This window comes from Anthonomus grandis, chromosome 5, assembly GCF_022605725.1.
Source record: "Anthonomus grandis grandis chromosome 5, icAntGran1.3, whole genome shotgun sequence".
Lineage (NCBI taxonomy): Eukaryota > Metazoa > Arthropoda > Insecta > Coleoptera > Curculionidae > Anthonomus > Anthonomus grandis.
The window spans coordinates 1,875,445-1,897,045 of record NC_065550.1 but is presented as its reverse complement, the minus strand read 5'-3'; the positions used below and the strand labels follow the sequence as shown (position 1 = coordinate 1,897,045).

Sequence of the window (21,601 nt, the reverse complement as noted above, 5' to 3'; positions counted from 1 at the left end):
TTGTATCTGGAAAAAATTTGGATACAAATGTTTTAAGTATTCAAAAACTCAGAAAATATTTCCTGAAGACCAGTCGCGAAAAGGCAAATGAAAACGAATATTTATTAAAAAAGATTTTGTTTTCTGATGAATCTTTTTTTCCATTACATGGCAAACAAAATCCTTCCATTGTTCGTTATTGGTCTCAGGAAAACGAGCACAGAAGTTTTCAGTTTCGTACCCAGTATCCTCAGAAATTGAACATTTGGGCAGGTATTTTGGGCGACAATGTTATAGGGCCATTTTTATTGATGGCACTTTAAACACCCAAAAGTACCTTGAGTTGCTGCAAAATCAAGTTCTTCCTGACATTCAAATCCTACCTAATGTAGACCTGGAATCGGTTTATTTTCAGCAAGATGGTTATCCTGCTTATAACGCGGCTAGGGTAAAAGAATTTTTAACAAATCCTATACCCAAAAAATGAAAAAATCCAAACTCTGAAGGTCAATATCTCGGCTTCTATAGGAGCTATCTGGAAAATTCCAACGGTTTTGTCTTAGTTTCATCGTTCTGAATCCAACGAGACCATCCGCATGATCGTAGCTTTTACGATAGCCGAGATATGGCATTTTTGATGCCCATTTTTGGCCTCAAAAACGAGGTCAAAAAGTGACAATTTCCGAATTTTCAAAGTGCTCTCATTCCCTTATTTCTGACCGAATCCTATTATAATCCGGTATTTTCGTGATCTACTTGATAAGAACAATCCGCTGGTATAGTTAGTTCGAATTCGAAAAAAAAATTTCTGAAAAAAATCCAAACGGGGGGTATACCCGAAAAATGAAAAAACCTAAAGTTTGAAGGTCGATATTTCGGCTTCTATGGGAGCTATTGGGAAAATTCCAACGGTTTTCTCTTAGTTTTGTCGTTTTCAATCCAACGAGGCTATCAGCACGATCATAGCTTTTACGATAGCCGAGATATGGCAATTTTGATGCCCATTTTTGGCCTCAAAAACGAGGTCAAAACAAGACAATTTCCGAATTTTCAAAGTGCTCTCATTCCCTTATTTCTGACCGAATCCTGTTATAACCCGGTATTTTCGTGATCTACTTGATAAGAACAATCCGCTGGTATAGTTATTTCAAATTCGAAAAAAAAACAATTTCTGCAAAAAATCCAAACGGGGGGGTATACCAGAAAAATGAAAAAACCTAAACTTTGAAGGTCGATATTTCGGCTTCTATGGGACCTATCGGGAAAATTCCAACCGTTTTCTCTTAGTTTTGTCGTTTTCAATCCAACGAGACCATCCGCACGATCGTAGCTTTTATGATAGCCGAGATATGGCATTTTTGATGCCCATTTTTGGCCTTAAAAACGAGGTCAAAAAGAGACAATTTCCGAGTTTTCAAAGTGCGCTCATTCCCTTATTTCTGACCGAATCCTGTTATAACCCGGTATTTTCGTGATCTAGTTGATAAGAACAATCCGCTGGTATAGTTAGTTCGAATTCGAAAAAAAAAAAATTTCTGAAAAAAATCCAAACGGGGGGGTATACCCGAAAAATGAAAAAACCTAAAGTTTGAAGGTCGATATTTCGGCTTCTAAGGGACCTATCGGGAAAATTCCAACCGTTTTCTCTTAGTTTTGTCGTTTTCAATCCAACGAGACCATCCGCACGATCGTAGCTTTTACGATAGCCGAGATATGGCATTTTTGATGCCCATTTTTGGCCTTAAAAACGAGGTCAAAAAGAGACAATTTCCGAGTTTTCAAAGTGCCCTCATTCCCTTATTTCTGACCGAATCCTGTTATAACCCGGTATTTTCGTGATCTACTTGATAAGAACAATCCGCTGGTATAGTTATTTCGAATTCGAAAAAAAAAAAATTCTGCAAAAAATTTAAACGGGGGGGTATACCCGATAAATGAAACAACCCAAATTTTTAAGGCCGTTATCTCAACTTCTATGGGAGCTATCGGAAAAATTCTAACGGTTCTGTCTTAGTTTCGCCGTTCTGAATCCAACGAGACCATCCGCACGATCGTAGCTTTTACGATAGCCGAGATATGGCATTTTTGATGCCCATTTTTGGCCTCAAAAACGAGGTCAAAACGTGACAATTTCTGAATTTTCAAAGTGCTTTCATTCCCTTATTTCTGATCGAATCCTGTTATAACCCGGTATTTTCGTGATCTACTTCATATGAATAATCCGCTGGTATAACTAGTTCGAATTTGAAAAAAAAAAATTCTGAAAAAAATCCAAACACCCCCCGTTTGGATTTTTTACCAAAAAAAATGAAAAAACCTAAACTTTGAAGGCCGATACCTCGGCTTCTATGGGAGCTATCAGAAAAATTCCCATGGTTTTCTCTTAGTTTCGTCGTTCTGAATTCAACGAGACCATCCGCATGATCGTAGCTTTTACTATAGCCGAGATATGGCATTTTTGATGCCCATTTTTGGCCTCAAAAACGAGGTCAAAAAGTGACAATTTCCGAATTTTAAAAATGCTCTCATTCCCTTATTTTTGATCGAATCCTGTTATAACCCGGTATTTTCGTGATCTATTTGATGAGAACAATCTGCTGGTATAGTTAGTTCAAGTTCGAAAAAAAAAAATTTTTCTGAAAAAAATCCAAACGGAGGGGTATACCCGAAAAATGAAACAACCCAAACTTTGAAGGCCGATACCTCGGCTTCTATGGGAGCTATCAGAAAAATTCCCACGGTTTTCTCTTAGTTTCGTCGTTCTGAATCCAACGAGACCATCCGTACGATCGTAGCTTTTACGATAGCCGAGATATGGCATTTTTGATGCCCATTTTTGGCCTCAAAAACGAGGTCAAAAAGAGACAATTTCCGAATTTTCAAAGTGCGCTCATTCCCTTATTTCTGACCGAATCCTGTTATAACCCGGTATTTTCGTGATCTACTTGATGAGAACAATCAGTTAATATAGTTAGTTATTTTTTATTAGAATAATGCTTTAATTTTCATTATGCAAAACACAGCATATTAAACATTTTAAGATTACAATTCTATGCGGGTTTTGCGGGTCATGTCTGTAAAACCCGCATTAGAATAAATATTTTAAAAATGCCTGGATTTTCGCGTAATATTTTGGGACATTTTGTCGCCAAACGACACAGCTCCCATGAAAGTCAGATGCTTACTAAATACTAATCCCGTCCTCGGGCCGGCCGGGGCGGTGCTCTGTCTAGGCACTCGTACATGCGCGACGTTGCAAAATTTCGCCTCTATGCGGTTTCCTATAAGTAACGAACGAAAACATGATCTGTATAGTACGGCAGCATTAACTCATTGATCAAGCATTCCATAGAAATACCTCATTGGCCATCGTCGTGTTTCTCTGGCAGTTGTATATGCATGGCAAAGTTTATCTATGAATGAATTACCGTATATGGGCTGGTTAAGACTACAATAGTACCAAGGGCGGAACAGATACTTTTAATTTTTTATAAAATTATTTTCAATTACGTCCGTAAAACGTTGAAAAGACTGCTTAATATATATAAAGTTAATTTTTCGGTCTATTTCTTCATTAGTATGACTGACAACTTTAGAAATTATATTTTCGTCAAATAGTAAATCCCAAGCTTCTAATGGACATCGTACATTGCGAGCCTCTGCTTTAGGTCCTGGCATAAAAGAAACTATGTTTCTTTGAGGACGCCTCCCTCTCTTTTCCGGAACTTTCTGAAAGTTCTTGTTCCACCAAATAATATGATTCTGGATCTGTTTTATAATCACTATCACGCAAAAAAGTTTCGTAATCTTCCTCCAACATAAATGTATTCATCTCATCAGCCAGTTCTTTATCAGTCAATGCACGTTTGATCTGGTAAATGCTTGAACTTTCTGCCATTTTAACTTTAGAATAAAGCCATACCCAAAGTTATTTTTATCTGACCACAAACTTATCTCTAATATTCACCAAAACTCTTACACTTTCAATGATATACACGGAAAATAAATATATGCGCAAGGCACCGTGCGGTCAAACACACTTTATTTCACTGCCGGTTAACTGTAAACTAGACCCCCCGGTGCCCTTGGAAGGTTAAAGGAAGTTCTTGAAATATAAAGCGATATGAAATTTTGACTTCAATTTAGAAGGGAAGGTCTACTAGCTTAGGATACGAACAAAGACACCTTTGCACTAGCAAAACAGCATTTATTTAGATTTAAGTCAAACACATTCTTACTACACCAATCATTTATATTTGCTCATTATATAGAAAAATTTAAGATTAGCCAGTCAGTTCTTTCAAACTGATCTTTAAGCTTGGAACGAAACGGCATTTTCTAAGCCAAATAAAACTCTAACGTCGAATTAGGTATGTGGTTTTTTTTGTTGAATTATTTTCAACCACAATCTAAATGAATCCTTTAAGTCTCTTTATAAGTTATACCTAAGTGTTGAAGAGATCCTTTCTCTATCCTTCTAGTATTGATGTTCTTTTTTGTTCAAGCTCTTCTTTTCGACCTAATGTTGACTATGTGATGTAATTTATTATTAACTGTATGTAATCTATAGTATTTGCTAAGCAATATCTAGGCCTCAACAGAATTCAGGCACTATTTTGTTCAATGGTCCTGGAAGTTTCTGGAAATCCTGGAATGGTCTGAATTAAAGCCTGTTAAATATCATAAATAAATTAATACTATATTAAGAATGTATTATTTTGCTAACTAATAAAAGTATTATTATTATAATATTATCTCAAACCTATGGAATATTTGGTTAGTTTATATTACCAACATCTGAAGAACTCTACTATCAAAATACTACAAGAGCTTATCCACTTCATGCTTGACCTAGCGTAACACAGATCTATGTAAATTATAAGCCTGTATAATAGTTATTAATTTTATTTTATGACAGAACCGTCGTGCTAAATCTAAGCCTAAATTTAAATTCAAACCTTGAAAAGAGCATTATGTAAATACTTTATGCACGGTAGCAGAAACAAAAATTTATTAGTAAGTTGCTTCATAAATTGAGAAATCTATAAAAATTGAAATAAAAAAAATATTGTTTATGATGTGCTTTCATAACCATTTAAAAACCAAGCACGTGTTTCCGTTGCATTTAACAAAACAAAAAAATATTTAGTACACATTTTGCCACGATATCCAATTGTGAAAGAGAAAAAATAATTCCGGCTGGCTTATTTTAAATTCAAAACTCAAAGCCAATTGTCAACAATAGACCGACTTGGCGCACGTGTTAAAAATATATGCAAACGATACTGAATAACACGAAGTTTGATATTTCTACTCGAAAACGGCGACGTCTTGTCACCAATGTAAATTTGCTTTTGAGGAATTGAGGCGCTATGCCAACATATTTTTTTCTAGTTTTTATGTTATCAGGTGTCTGGTAAATAGATATGGGAACTTGCAATGATTTTATGGTTATTTTAAATCATTTAGAGGTATTTATTTTTGTATAGTATGATCTGAGAATAGTATATTCTCTAACAAGTGCGAAATAAGCAAAATTCTACATGAGTAGAGAGGTTTATTGCCCGAGCCGTTAGGCGAGTGGAACGGCTCTACGAGTGTAAAATTATCTATTTCGCACATGTTATAGACTATACTTTTTCTACGACTATCAAATAAAACAACAGGGTGTCCCAAATTTAAGTGTAAAAAATTCAAAGATAAAAGGTCAGTAAAATTATGGTAAAATAGCGTAATTTAATACTTTTTAAAATGTTTTGTAAAAATTTAAAACTTACGAGTATTTCCGGAGATATCCGAATAAATCAAAAAACCTTTTAAATTATTTTTTGTCATGTAAACTCGTAGAACAAAGTAAAAATACACTTTTTCATAGCCACTTTTTTCGCTCTTCATGATGGTAATTTAAAATTGATGATACAATGTTTTGTCTTTTAGAGTTCATCATCAACTGTTTTTCTTAGGGGCACTAAAGTCAGTTATATCAGATTCAAATACATCTATTTTTACCTTTTCAAAAAAGGTACCACTATTGTACATTATTATAAATTATTATTAAAAAGAGTTAGTAAAAGCAAATAGAAACTTAAAATCCAAAAAAAAAATAAACATGTAAATTAAATTTATATTACTCATTTTTTTTTTATATCAAATGTTTATTTCTCATTCTTGAACAAACAAAAAGTATCAAAAAACAACAAAGATTACAAATAATATGTTTGCTTTTATTTTTCATGGTTTTTGTTATACAGGGTGTTTCATAACTTAGCCGAAAAATTTTAACCACATATGCGCTGTTACGAAACAAGTTGATTTCTCAAAAAAAAATTAATAAAAGTCCTACAGAAATTAAGTTATAAACCTGAGTTTCATTAATAAATTGAAAAATAAATATCTGTATTTTGCGTTCATCGTCGTGATATTAGAATACGGATTAATAATTTATTGTATTTATTAATACTAGGAATTGTTTGTGTTTTCATACTGATAAGAACGTGTAAATAAGGTTTAATCTCTATCGTGGGTGATCTGAATGACGTACGATCGATTTTTGTGAATTTATTTAACGAGTTTAATTTTTAATTATTTATTAATATAAATGGCACATGTGTACTCTAATGAGGAGTTAGTGGTCATTGTTTTAGCGTACGGAGAAGCAAGGCAAAATTCGCTAGCGGCGTCTCGTTTGTATCCACACCGATTTCCGAATAGGCACACATCATGGGTACCACATCACAAAACATTTAGTTTAATTGTTTTACCTGCGCGTGCAACTGGAGACTTGCACCCCAGACGTGGAGTAGATGGGGGCCGGGTTCGCCCACAACGCGTTTTAAGAATAAGAAGAAATTTTGGATATTGTGGAAGAAAATCACGAAAAGCATAAGGAGGTTAGCCCAACAGGTCCCAGAAGTGTCACATGCAACAGCGTGGCGCATATTACATGAGGCCCAACTGTACCCTTATCACGTCCAGAGAGTCCAGGCGTTGCTACCTACAGACTATCCCCTAAGAGTAACATTTTGTGAGTGGTTTTTGCAAGAAAATGTCGAAATGCGCGTTTTACAGCAGATATTTTGGCCACCGATGAAGCTCTTACTCTTATTTTTACTCGTAATGGTACAACCAATCTTCATAATACACACGTTTGATCCTTTGAGAATCTTCACGCAGTGGTCCAGACCAACTTCCAACATCGTTTTTCTTTAAACGTGTGGGCAGGTATTGTCGATGAACGTCTAATTCCACCGTTCATATTGCCAGATCGGATGGATGGTCACCAGTATTTGGAATTTCTTCGGAATGATTTGCGGGTCCTTCTTGAAAATGTGCCATTGGCGGTCCGAGCACGGATGTGGTTCATACACGATGGGGCACCTCCGCATTTTCGTTTAGAAGTTCCCGACCTAAATCCTCTGGACTTCTTTTTATGGGGACACTTGAAAAACGACGTATACCGTACTTTACTTCAGAATATTGAAGAATTGCGTGACCGAATCACAGTGGTTGCCGATAATTTGAGACTTCAGGAACAGCAGGAAGGAGGTGTATTTGAATTAGTGCGCCAAAATTGGATAAAACGTGCCCAAGCTTGCATTAGATTCAATGGAAACAATTTTGAACAGCTTTTATAAGTGAACTGTTAAATTGTATTATTTTATTATCTCGATATCTGTAGGACTTTTATTAAATTTTTTTTTGAGAAATCAACTTGTTTCGTAACAGCGCATATGTTATTAAAATTTTTCGGATAAGATGTGAAACACCCTGTATACATTTATTGTAATTCCAGTACAATTTTGAATTGTAATATTTTTAGGGGAATCCGATATGTTTTTAGTCGTTAATGAGGAAAATATGTTTTGCTGTTGAGAGTTAGCGTGAAGCTCTACTTGTAGTTTCTGCAGTTTTTTTTTCTGAATTTTGGGTTTTTTGGGTGCTGGTTTCTCATTTTCATTAATTTGGGACATTATTTGACTTGAAACATTTAGGCGGTTTTGTAATGAGTTATCTATATATCCTTCAGCAATTTCTAAAGATTACCACCCTCCATGTCTTTTTAAAGTTTCTATATTCGCCCCAGAATCCACAAGCATTGTTGCAGATGTTCTTCGAAAACAATGACTCGTGTATAATCCAGGGTTGGGTAAGTTCAAAAATTGTTCCACTTGTTTAGGCATATTTCCTAGTTTGTTTATTCCAATCACTTGCTTGGTGCAGCGTCCATTTTGAAAGTTAATGAAGATACTATTTGTCGCAATATCTGGTGGCCGTAGAGATAAATATTTTTTAAATAAGGTATAAAACTTTCCAGTGATTGTAAATTGTCTAGGCACTTTAGTTTTTGTATTAGGAACATTTATTACTATAGCGAACTTTCATTAAGTAGAGCTCCTGTCTTCGACAAGCTCCCATAATTCCTAATGTGACAGCAACCTAAAAAATTTATATATTATATACATGTTTATGGTATTTTAAAGATCTAGGATATGTGGGTAGAAATATGTCTAAATACATGTATGTAGCAAGATAAATATGATTTGGAGCATTATTTATAAAATGGTTGACTTCTTCTCCAGTTAATATCTTTGATTTTTTTCCTCAATAACCATCAGATTGTTTTTTCAAAAATGCTCGTAATCTGGCATATTTTGATATATCTGTATTGTGTTAAATGTTAATTGTTGTTCTAATCATTGAATATACTTTCCATAGTATTGAAGCTTAATTAGACTTAGCTAACTGACTAAAATAGGCAAGAATCACATTTTCGGAGAACGAATTAGCTGTTTTTAATTTTCGCCATTGCATGAAAGTGTCATATTATTAAAGGTATAAATCTTTCGATTTTTCAGGCGACAAATTGCCAGCAGTCGCCTTTGCAAATTCTACAATTTTCGGGGGGAGTAGCAGTGAATTCAAAATCGCTACTGCTTTCAGTATCAGTCACTAAAAAGAAATAAAGCTATAGGAATAACTAATAAAATATTTGTTAATTCTGCAGTCTAGTGGCTTTTGTTAAAACTAACGAAAAATGGTCGGGTTTTTTGCAAAATGGGTAGATTTCGATATATATTTTTCACTAAGAGTGGCGGAAAGCCAAATTTTATCACGAAGAGGGTGTTATCACGCACTAAATCACTCACTATGGGACATGAATAGAATAACGTTATTAGAATAACCCTGTATTTGATTAGTTTTGTCAACAAATAGGTGACAACTAAGGTGAGGTTAAGGTGTGGTGTTGCCAGTTCTGTCGTCTGCTGCGTTTTGTCATTCTGCAGCTTCAGCCTTGTCCCCAGTGTGGCTGACTCATGAGTGCCTTCTCTAAAGTGGCGAATTCACTCTATATTTTTTTAGTCACGTGAAATGTTAAGTATTATGCGTAAAATAACTTCACAAAGACTGTGTTTTCTTTTTCTTGTAACTAAATCTGTTATTTTCGTGAAACAAACATACCGAAGACACCTATAATGTATTATTATTTTGGTAATTTTTAGATTTTGGTCCGAATTAAAAATAATACGATTCCACAGTTTAGCGGCTTTTGTCAAATTTGGCGTATTTTTACCGGTTTTCTTTTTTAAATAGCTTAATCTTATCTGGAAAAAAATAATAAAGTGGCGGAAGGTGTATTTTGCAAATAGTTTCTTTATAAACAATGTGAAGTACTCACAAATAGAGGTAAACTGATTTATTTAAATTTTTTGCTCTTTTTTTTGCATAAATTCAATGACAGTCGCTATCTGTAAAATGGGTTGTCAACTCTGGGACTATGTGTGCAGTGTTTTGGTTTGTTCTGTTTCTCTATTACCGCGAGGAAAACATAAGGCGCTGCGCACAGACCATAGATATACCCAACCCAACCCAACTCAATCAAATCCAACACACACTGAGAAAAATGGCCTTACTACAAACTTTAGTTAAAGGTATTCTAGTTGGTATAACCACTTTACACGCAGCCCTAACCAAATTCTCGTGTAACAATAACGAAGCTGGTCTAGTTAAACGTTATTTATTACTGGCTACGCGGTATGTAAGTTAACCCAACCATTTTATTAGTAAATTTATAAAATTAACTAGGTTCCTAGTAATGGTTACAGTAAAGTCATGTTAAGCAATTCTATATGCAAACTTAGTTATAACGAACAAATTACATAGTAAAACTTACTAAAATATCTAGTAACAGTAACTAAATTCTAATAGTGAGTCCATGCAATCATGCAAATTTTATATTTCCCGCGCAGTCATTGTTGTCAATTGTCATTTCAGAATTCCACTTCCACCTGTCCGTCCGCCATGATTGATAGAGGATCAAAACGTGGTCGTGTCGGCGTTTTTGTTCTTTCTTTTCCTTTTATTTCTCTTCTCGAGGAGTGTGCTGCTGTTGCAATTGTTGTGCGTTGTGAAATGTGATCTTAATTTTATACTTTAATTTGTAATGGATGATACTAAATTTGAAAACCATTTAAAGGCCTGGAGGCTGCAAGATTTTTTCCAAGCTTTTCGAGGCAGGTAACCATTTTTATAGTACCTAGTTATTTATGAAATTATGCTTTCTAATGACCACAACTGAAAGAAATGTGTATGGCTGTCCTAGATAGATAATATATTTAGGTATCTAACTATTTACTAGAAATTCATTAAAGAAAAATGTTATTCCCATAAAATATTACTTTTTCTTCATTTTATAAATTTTAAAGTAAATTTTAAAACAACATCCTAATTTTTCAGCTCTAATTACTTACATTAACAGAGATATTTCAGGTGTTGCTAGTTTGTAATTAATCCAATGAAACCTGTAATCTGTGGTAAAGCCCACTCTCTTTAGTTTTACTAAACCCATAATATTACAAGGGATTGATTAATTTTTTATGGACACCATAAAAATTAGTTTAACATTTTTTCATTCCATTATAACTTTAAATAAGCTAATTATTCTTCATTAATTCTAGATCCAGCACTCCCAACAAATCACTTTGTTACCATATCTTTTTCGAATTGTAAATGTGAAAAGTTGGACAAAAGGTTTGCACTGGAGGCCATCTAGATCAGAACTCTTAGAAATTTTCTTCTTTACCATCATGTAATGCCACATGTTAGTTAAACTTGACCATTACTTACCTCAGTGAAATATCCATGCCATTTGCAAAAATGTTCTAAAATGCAATTACGAAAAAAAAAACGATTAAAAAATTTTAATATTTCTTATTTATTTTTGGGTCAAATTAAATGACTTATGAGTTGACTAATGAAATTAGTAGGATTTTAGATTTTACTTTTTTGGGATGGTTTATATGCGCTCCATCCCTAAAAGTGAAATCCCTTGGTCAGGGCTCTCTTTTTTATAATACCAGTGCTTGAGAAAATATTTACAGATAATACTTGATGAATTATTGATTCCTGTAGATATTAGATGTATAACCTTTTATTAAAAACAGTAATAATTTATGTCGAATCATGGATTTATTTCATTAAAGCAGTTTTAATATTTCAGAATTTCAATGAATTAGAGCAAAGCATCAGACAAAGGCAAGAAAAACTGAAACGCTATGGAACAATATTACAGCCCCTTGCAGTAGTTGTATGTGGTGCAGGGAAAGAAGATTTTTACATTGTGGTTGAGGTACAAAGTTGATACAGCTCTAAGGACTCTTGAGTTATTATTTTAGCTTTTTAATTACATGGATATTGACTATCCTGCGGAAAGTGGACATATCTGGATTTTTATTAATCAGATACTATTTAATTTAAAATCCGAAAGGAAAAACCCATCTGAGGCTGCTATAGGAAACATAAAATATTACTTACAACTATAATGGTTGGTACAAACCTAAAGAAGAATAAACTTTTTGGATTCATTAAGCAAAGATTTTTTTTTCTAGACTAATTTAACAAATAATAATGCCAGTTTGCTTCATCTGCAGCACATCTTTTTCAAAACTTAGTGCCCTTTTTACCTATTTATCTATTGTTTATAATAAACAAAAAAATTATAGATATTGTAAAGAAAATAGTTGTATTAGACATTTCACAAGCCAAAAAAGTTTTAAGAAACATTTAAAGATTCATGAACCTCAACATTTCAGTTGCCTGCCCACACCTAGGCAGTTTAAGTAACCAAAAAAAATAGGTTTAAAGATCAGCTAATTGGGAATTATCATAATATTGACATACTGATTTTTTTAAAGAATTTAAATTATCATTAATAAACAATAATGTTTCATTCATAACAAAGTTGTGTGCACAAAATTCTTCTTGTCGTAGAGACATTTAAAATGCTGTCAGTTATGTTACAGTATTACTTAATAACCCTATGAACATCTTTAAAAAAATTGTATTCACAGAACTTTGTGAGAAATATGGCATAAGTGCAAAAGTTGTTTAGCAAAGTAATATCAGTTAAACTTGTAACTATTCAAAGTAAGTTATTTCACCAGAATGATATTATTGCAGTTGAGGAATTGAGAGGGATCACATTTAAGAAAATTAAATTTATTTTCATTATTGAGTTGGAAGAAATATGTTTTGTTTGTATTAATATAGTTCTTTCAGAATTTCATGAGCATTTGTTTTCTTTTGAAATTAAATTTAGTGAGGAAGAGAGTTGTTGTTTGATCAATTAGCCATTTTTGATGCTTTATGTGCAATTAGCAGAAATAATAAGACTTATTTGACGTACTGATCAGCAAAAACAATTTATTCTTCTTTATATTTTGTAATAATTTGTATTTTGTTGTTATATTTGTTTTAAATGGGTTTCTTAAATAATACATGAAATTAAAGAATTCCAACTTAATAAGTATAGTATATATATTAGTATTTTCTTACCGTATCAGGTATATGTAAAAGAATATTTGGATTATTATTTATTTCATGTTTTAACAGTGTATACATTAATTAGTAAAAAATAATTAATTAATTTGTTACTGAATAATTAAAAATAAAAAGTTATTATTTTAAATGTGTATTTTAATACTTTTGTTCCCACAATTGTGCTTTATGAACAAGTCGATATTTAAAATAAATTAAAACCTTGTATCTCCAAAAAGAAAGTGTACTTAATATAGGTATATGTCATATTTTTTGAAGAATGAAACTTTTTTGCACATTTTCTTTACCAGAATTCTTCATCAAATCATTGGCATTGAAATTTGGAAAAGATTTTAAGTTTGTATCTGTAGTTTGTATTGCAATGGCTAAGAGTTACTGTGATTATGAAGCCAATTCAACTAAATACTTTATTAAAATTGATTTGATTACAATGTCAGCATACCTAGAAATCTATTATTACCATTATAATAATTATAGTAACCATTACTATATGGCTAGTTAGTACTACTAAAGATTTGGTAACCAGTCTGGTAGTCTGCAGGAAGTGGTAGTAATGATTATTAGATAGCTTAGTTAGCTCTACTAATAATCAGGTAACCACGACCAGAATCTCAGACAGGATATATGGCGCTTATTAAAGGTTACCAAATATCTTAGTCAGCCTTACTAAATATCAAGTAATCATAACTAGTAGCCATTAAAGTATATACAATATGTGTTAATGATTACAAGGAAACCAGTAAGTATTACTTTTTATTTTTATATCATTAACTAGATCATCAAAGTAAACGGAACTAAAGTTTAAGTTAGCGCCTATTTTACTTAAGTTCCTAGTTATGAGGATCGAGTTTTTATTAATGGTTACTAGAAATTTTTCTCGGTGCAACCCAACCCAACCTTTTTTCAACACCCACCCAACGGGGAGCTTACCCACCTCGTTGGGAATGGGATGGGGTTGGGTTGGGTTGGGCTGGAAGATCCATTCTCATGATGCGAATCATGAGAATGGATCTTCCAGAAGGTGTAGAACTTGGTTTCATCCAAACTGGTTCAGGAGTTACTGTGGAAAGTAAACGAAACACTACATATGGTCACACTATGGATGAAGTTTACCGAATTGGAAATTGCCCCCCAGAAGACCGAAGCCATAATCCTGGGTCATAAATGGCAAAAAACCATAACCTTTCAGCTACAAGAAACAAACATTATCCCCACAAAGACAGTTAAATACTTAGGAATTATCTTAGACCGAAGACTTCAGTTTGGAGCACACAACCTGACGTAAAGCGAAAAAAACAATAAAAGCACTTAAATCGACCCTGCCTAATATCGGAGGCCCCCGGGAGCAAACAAAAGAAAAGTCCTTACAATGGTCGTGCAGTCAATTATATTATATGGCGCCCCAATATGGCACGAAGCTCTCCTACAAAAAAATTAACTTGCAAAAGATCAACTCCATACAAAGGCCCATGGCGCTAAGAGTGTGCAATACTTACACTACAGTGTCTGCGGATGCCGCATTACTACTAGCTGAAATATCACCAATTCATTTGCTGGCTCGAGAGAGGATAAGGCTTTTTGAATTCGGAAGAGCAACAATGAAGGCAGAAAAAACAGCTGAAAGAGAGGTGACGTTACAACAATGGCAGGAAGAGTGAAATCACAGCAATAACGGAAGATAGACATATCCACTTATAAGAGACATAAAAAGCTGGACAAACAGGAAGTGGGGAGAAATCAATTTTCATGTTATGCAATGCATGACCGGGCAGGGCACATTCGCTAAATACTTACACAAAACCAAGAAAAAAAGTTAAAATATATGCTTCTTCTGCGACGAAACAGATGATGCTGAACACACCATGTTCAAATGTACAAAGTAGTCACAGCAAAGAAACTTGTTTACGCAAAACATTGGAACGGTTAATCCAGTTAATTTAATTAACAAAATGATAGAATCGGTAGAAAAATGGAATCAGGTGGAGAAATTTATCACAGAAATAATGGAAGAAAAAATAAAATACGAACTGGAACTAGAAAATAGAATAACATAGAAGAGTTATTAAAGATTAAGCGAGATGACATGAGATGATAAGTCAACACCATGACAGTTCCTTGTATCATCCAGAGCTTAAGAAGAAAGGGTTTTAGTGGGTCGGGGTCCGCTCCAACCCCACACTCCCCCAGACGCTCGAACAACAATGCCTGAGGGGTCTGGCTAGCAGATTTCCCAAACCTCGTTAAAAAAAAAAAAAAAAGTTTCATTCATTATTTTTTATATGTTATGAGAATGAATAACTAAAAACAAATACAGAGCGAATTCTCCACTTTAGAGAAAGCACTCATGAATCAGCCAGACTGGAGACAAGGCTTCAGCTGCAGAGTGACAAAACGCAGTCGACAACAAAACTGGCAACACTACACTTAACCTCACCTCAGTTGTCACCTATTTGTTGACAAAACTAATGGTATACAAGGTTATTCTAATGATAAATCGCGTCCTATAGTAAGTGATTTAGTGCGTGATAACACCCTCTTCGTGATAAAATTTGGCTTTCCCTTACTCTTATTGAAAAATATATATCGAAATCTACCCATTTTGCAAAAAACGCGACCATTTTTCGTTAGTTTTGACAAAAGCCGCTAAACTGCAGAATTACCAAATATTTAAATCTACACTTACTTCTATTTAATGTATTGGTCAATATTTATAGAAGTATTTTTCTTAGCTTCGGAATTTTTGGATGTCAAAATGCATAAAAATATTACACAAATACAAAGTTAAAGATAGGTTAGGATGTCAACGGTTTTTAGGTTGGGTTTAGATGCACACGGAATTACGGTTCCGTTGAAGCTTTAATTGGTTGAATGTATTCATCTTACTATAAAGTTCCGTGAGCGCGGACTCGTGTAGATTTGTGTTTAGTCAATTCAAAGTACGACATGGCTTAAAATGACATAACGGTGTTGAAGTGACAACGGAAAAAATTAATAAGGGTTATGTTTTTAAATCTAGTCATCTTAATTCAAGATTTGAAGTATGACTTTTAGGTGGCACCACAAGTATTCATTTCGTAACAAGTGCGAGAATGAACTTTTCCGCACTTGTTGCGAAATGAAACCATTTCTTTACCATATATATCGAAATGTACCTAATTCATTTATTACTAAGCTACTCAGGCCGCATAGACTCAATTCTTTAGTATCTAGACTTTTATTACTAAATAGCTACATGCTAACTATATAGTTCGTAAATCTTCTGGTAAGTTTTCATAGTAATTTAAAAATTTTTATGTAACAAACAAAGCGCGAAAAGTAATAGAGTGCTAATATTGTACAGAATTTTTTATATCACTTTGACATTGTATCTGGCTTGTGTAAGTAGTACGAAAATAAGCATCATTCATTTACTTTATACAGAGTCAACTGGTTAAGGTCAGCAATGCACAGGGCTACATATGCGAAGTTGTTATTATTAATAAAACTAGATTATGTTTTTTCCGGATTTGATAGAAGACAACAGTTTTTTTTGTGTTATTGTGAATAGCTTTCTTAATGACAATAACGAAGGCTATTATAGCATTAATAAGAAAGTATTGCTATTAAAATGCCAAGAGCGATCAATATTAAAAATTTCAACAGACTATAGAAAATTCTCGTGCCATTTTACGCTACGCTAATACCGTACCACTATGAATACGGTATTTTAAATTTAATTTAGGGTTCTCGTGGTGAAATCCATTATCCGCTATTTTTGTTTACTTTTCAGTAATAAAACCTGGCTTTTTCCCATTGATTATTTAATTTCCATGCAGCGTTTGTTTTCAATTTCAATATGGACAAATTTTCAGAAATTGCGGTTTTTAACGGCTTAAATGACGCAGAATTAGAAGATGCTATATTACATAATATTATACATTTTGGAGTGGATGCCATGGGAAATCGAGCTGAACACTATGGTCGTTTTGATCTGAATAGGATGTCCGAGGAAGATTGTTTGCTTAATTTTAGATCTAATAAAGAAGATATACCCAGACTGATAGAAGGTTTAAACATATCTGAAAATATTGTAATTCCGAATGGGGATAAAAGTGGTGGTATGTATCTTTGAGTAATAATAAGCAAGTATATCTATGATAATTATGTCATAATTTTCAGCCATTTCGGCTTAATATGACTATTATTTCATCATAATATTTTTTTCTGTAATATTTGTCAACACACTTGATGTCCCAATAATTATTCAGTTTATTTAATTTAAATATATGTATAATGTGGGAAGGTACTTTAGAGAGAGGTTTTTTGGGTTTTAGCTACAGAAGCCCTTCGCATTTTATTGCGAATATTAGCATACCCTTATAGATGGACAGACTTAGACAGGACAGGACTAGGACAGAGATAGAATTATCTCTTATGCACAGGTTGGTTTTGTTCAATTATTATTCAATCAGCTCAACTCCTATAATAAATTATTGCTTTGGTCCCCATTATATCATAATAGTTACAAACTAATAACTGAGTACTGAGTACATTAATAGACTTATAACTTCATGTAAATAAATTTTAGGCTGTTGTTGAGAAAGGAGGTTCTATCCACAACTGTTGGGCCTTTATAGATGAAACAGCAAGAGCAATGTGTCGCCCCAGTGTTGATCACGAAGATTACTATTCAGGCCATAAAAGATTCCACGCTTTAAAGTATCAGTCTGTACCTTGTCCTGATGGGCTTATTATAAACCTACAAGGGCCATATTAGGGGAGACGTCATGATGCTGCTATTCTGCGAGAATCTGAATTTTTTGAGCAGCTGGAACAGCGCGCAATATTTCATAAGGAAAATTTTTACGTAATATATGGAGATTCTGCATTATGGTATAAGGGAATTGTTGCTGCCACCATTTTCCAATACCCATCATGTACAAGATGAGGAAGAGCGCAGGATGCAGCAAGGATTTAACTATCGAATGAGCATTATAAGACAGTGTGTAGAGTGGGGTTTTGCTAAAGTCAACAATCCAAAGGGACTTTGCATTTTTGGATTTCAAGAAAAATCAAAAATTACTTTTGCAAGACCTAGGGGTAATGTACAAAACTGGTGTGCTTCTGTCAAATTGTTTGACATGTTTGTATGGTTCCGAAGCAAGTCAATTCTTTAATATTAATCCACCTATACACTTGAATAATTTCTAGGTGTTTAGAAAATGTGCTTATAATATAATAAATCCTGAAAAATTTATTGTAAATTCTTAATATAATATATTTTTTAATTTTTTGTTAATTTTAATTTCATTGTAAATTAAAATATAATAAAACACATGTTCTGCTCAGAATATTTTCTTTCTAATAAAATTCCAGGTATGGTAAAAATAACGCCACTACAACTACACAATTACACTTTGTCCAGTAACATATTCAAAGATTTATGGTAATTTTCAGTAATTTCATACAACTTTCTTTTGTCTTCTTGTTCCATTTTAACATTTGTGGCTTTTAATTCAAGTCTTCTTTTATCCATATCAAGTCAAATTTAACTTCTCTATCTGTAATAGGCAAAAGCGTTTTTTTTCCCCGAAAAGTGCTATTTTATCGTGAGTTTAGGTATATCACTCTGTTTCCAAAAAGTACCTTGATAATATAGTTACTTACTCAATACATTTTGTGTTGGTACGGTTTGAGGTATTACAACTTTGGATTGATGCGGTTATTGTTGCTCTTCTAGTACCATGGCCACTTCAGATTCTTCTATAAGATTATTCTATTTTTGTTGAAATAGGGGTTCAGTTTCAGGTGTATCTAGAAATCAATTTAATTTATTAACTACAAAAACAAATAGGTACTTATATATATATGGTACATGGTACAGTAAGTTTATCACAAAGAACTAACTTAAAAAAAAAGAATGAGGAGTCTACCTGTGTGGGTTTTTTTTAAATTAATTCGAGCAATTCAATCTGTGTTGCTTTCCCTTTTTCATGGAGTCTTTTATGTATAACTTTGACGATCCTTGTCCTGGTAATACTTTATCTGTTTTAAAATCTCTTGCTAAATCTTTAATTTGCATGTGATTATATTCATTATAAGGTTCTTCAATCCCAGTTCTAGAATACACAATACAATAATTACAATATAACTTATAACTGAAAATAGTATAGAAATAGTTTTTTATTGTAAAAATTTATTGCTACATAATGTATCTTAATTGAAATATGTACTTGTTTTTATTTTGGTCATCCAAAACAATAAATTGGTTCATCAGCAGTTCTAGATGTTCCTTGAGAGCTCTGAGACTAAAAAGTGTCCCAGTTTTTTCTTTTATTATTTCCTGAATTAAAATCCATCTTTCAGGGTCCTCAAAACTATTAATGGAGAGCACTTCCCTTAGTAAAATAGTTTTATCATCCTGATTAAATCTCAACCTCTTCTTCGGAATATTCATATTTTTTAGAATTTGTATTAATCATTAGATAAATATATTCTCGAACAAACGATTTACTTATTGAACAAAAATCAAAACCACAAATCAAAAGAAACTCGAGTAACAGAACTACTTTTGACATCTTTGACGTTAAATAGCGTTACGGTAATGGTTATTTTTTATGCATCCGTCATACGATGGTCCGATGATCCGACGGAACTCTGATTGGTTAGACAATTTTCGCGCCATTTTCCATACGAACATTTTAAGAAATCTTCCATCATCTGATGAAGTTGAAATAAATTTAACTTTTTATACGATATCGGACTTATTTGACAACTATGACATGACATTTTGTTTACGTTTTTTGTTTGTTATCATTATATATTATAAAATTGGTAAATTTCTTCTAGTTTTTATTATCTTTCAAAGGATTTTTTGTTGGTGTTTTTTCATAAATCAGTAGGATAATATAATATGGATCGTTATAGAAAGGAAGAAAAAAAATGTTACCATAGACCATTTATAATAATTATTACATTATTAGGTACAAAATGAAAGGATTTTGGCGATAGAGACGCAGCGACGCCGAAAAAATGTATTGCTTTTATCTCTTTTTTTATTGTATACCAAAAAGGATTCTAGAAAATATACCCCAAAACGATTTTGGATCAGAGATATTTTCAGGAAACGAAAAGAACAAGGTGTCTACCATCAATTACTTAATGAAATGAGACTTTCAGACACAGAAAAATATTTTAATAATTTGAGAATGACATGTGAGACTTTTCTCGATGAACTCTATTGTGTAAGAGATCCAATATCTAGTGGTGAACGACTTGCAGTTACATTAAGGCATGTATAAGATGACTTTTTTATTATTAAGTAAATATTTTCATTAAAAGGTTCTTAAAAATTGACAGACCTATTATATGTAAGTATTGATCATAAATTTTATTAATTGCTTCATTATTTAATTTTCTATACAACTTATTCTTTATGCATTCACTGTGTAAATACTTCTAATATAAATTTAAGGAAAACTTAAATTGTACTATTTTATTTACAGGTACCTTGCTAGTGGCGATAGTATGGTCTCTCTTTCATATGCATTTAGAATTGCTCAGAGTACAGTATCAAGTATTATACTTAAAACTTGCAATGTTTTGTGGGATTTATTAAGTGACAAAGTGCTCTGTATTCCAAATGAACAAACCTGGCTAAAAATTGCTAGTAATTTTACACAAAGATGACAATTACCTCATTGCATTGGAGCAGTTGATGGGAAACATGTTGTAGGTATTGTATTTTCCTTAACAGTAATAAATGATAATTAAGTTATATGTCTTTTAAATACTTACAGGCTCCACGAAATTCTGGATCAACATTTTATAATTATAAAGTATCTCATAGCATTGTTCTCTTAGCATTGTGTGATGCTAAATATAAATTCATAATGGTTGATATTGGCAGTGAAGGGAGACACAGTGATGGAGGAATTTTTAAAAACTTCAACATGGGAAAAAGGCTTTTATTAAACTCACTTAATGTTCCAGAACCCTCTATTTTGATAGATAATGAAGATCCTTTAAATTATTAGATCGTTGCTGATGAAGCTTTTCCCCTATCCACTTATATTATGCGTCCATATCCTGAAAAATTTTTGCCACAAGATAAAAGAATTTTTAATTACAGGTAGAACCAATTTATGTTACTATTAGATTTGAAAAATAACTAAAATAGTTTGTTAGGCTTTCTAGAGGGCGCAGAGTAATTGAAAACGTATTTGGGATACTAGCTGCTCGTTGGAAAATATATAGAAATGTTATTATATCTAGTCAACCAACCATAGTTGCCATAGTGAAAGCTACAATTTGCTTACACAATTTCATTATTGATAATGAGCAAAATAAAGAAAAGCAGTATTGTAGTGCCACAATTATTGATAGGGAAGATGAAAAAGGAAATATTATTGAAGGAGACTGGAGACGTGAACCTAGGCTAAACCTCCTGCCTGTAAACAGGACAAGCACTATTATGTATGGCAGAGCAGCAGAAAATATGAGGAACAGATTAAAAAAATATTTTATGGAAGATGGAGCAGTCACTTTCCAATGGAATAAATAGTTATACAATAACTGGAATGAAGGCCTATTTACTTTTAGTAATTTTTTCATCTTAATCTTAAAAAAGACTGTAATCCATTTCTAATATTATCACTTTGTACCTATATGGAGAACATTATTTAGTTATTTATATTAAATTTATTTGGTTTTACATTTAATATTCTAAATGTACATTTCCCTTATAAAAACTATTATGTATGTTATTGTGTTAATCATTTAATATAGTATATAGATATTTTTTTGGTTT

General features: G+C 32.8%; 1 protein-coding gene and 1 long non-coding RNA gene across 6 annotated transcripts in view; both read right to left on the bottom strand.

Moving 5' to 3' along the window:
* The window catches only part of LOC126736543 (uncharacterized), a 736,497-nt gene that overhangs the window by 513,487 nt on the left and 201,409 nt on the right, over positions 1–21,601 (bottom strand). The window lies entirely within an intron of this gene.
* LOC126736546 (uncharacterized) lies at positions 18,138–19,371 on the bottom strand. Its single transcript, XR_007660691.1, has 4 exons — positions 19,026–19,371; positions 18,726–18,911; positions 18,460–18,606; positions 18,138–18,353 (listed from the first exon to the last, which is right to left on the bottom strand). It is a non-coding gene; the product is annotated as an uncharacterized LOC126736546 (long non-coding RNA).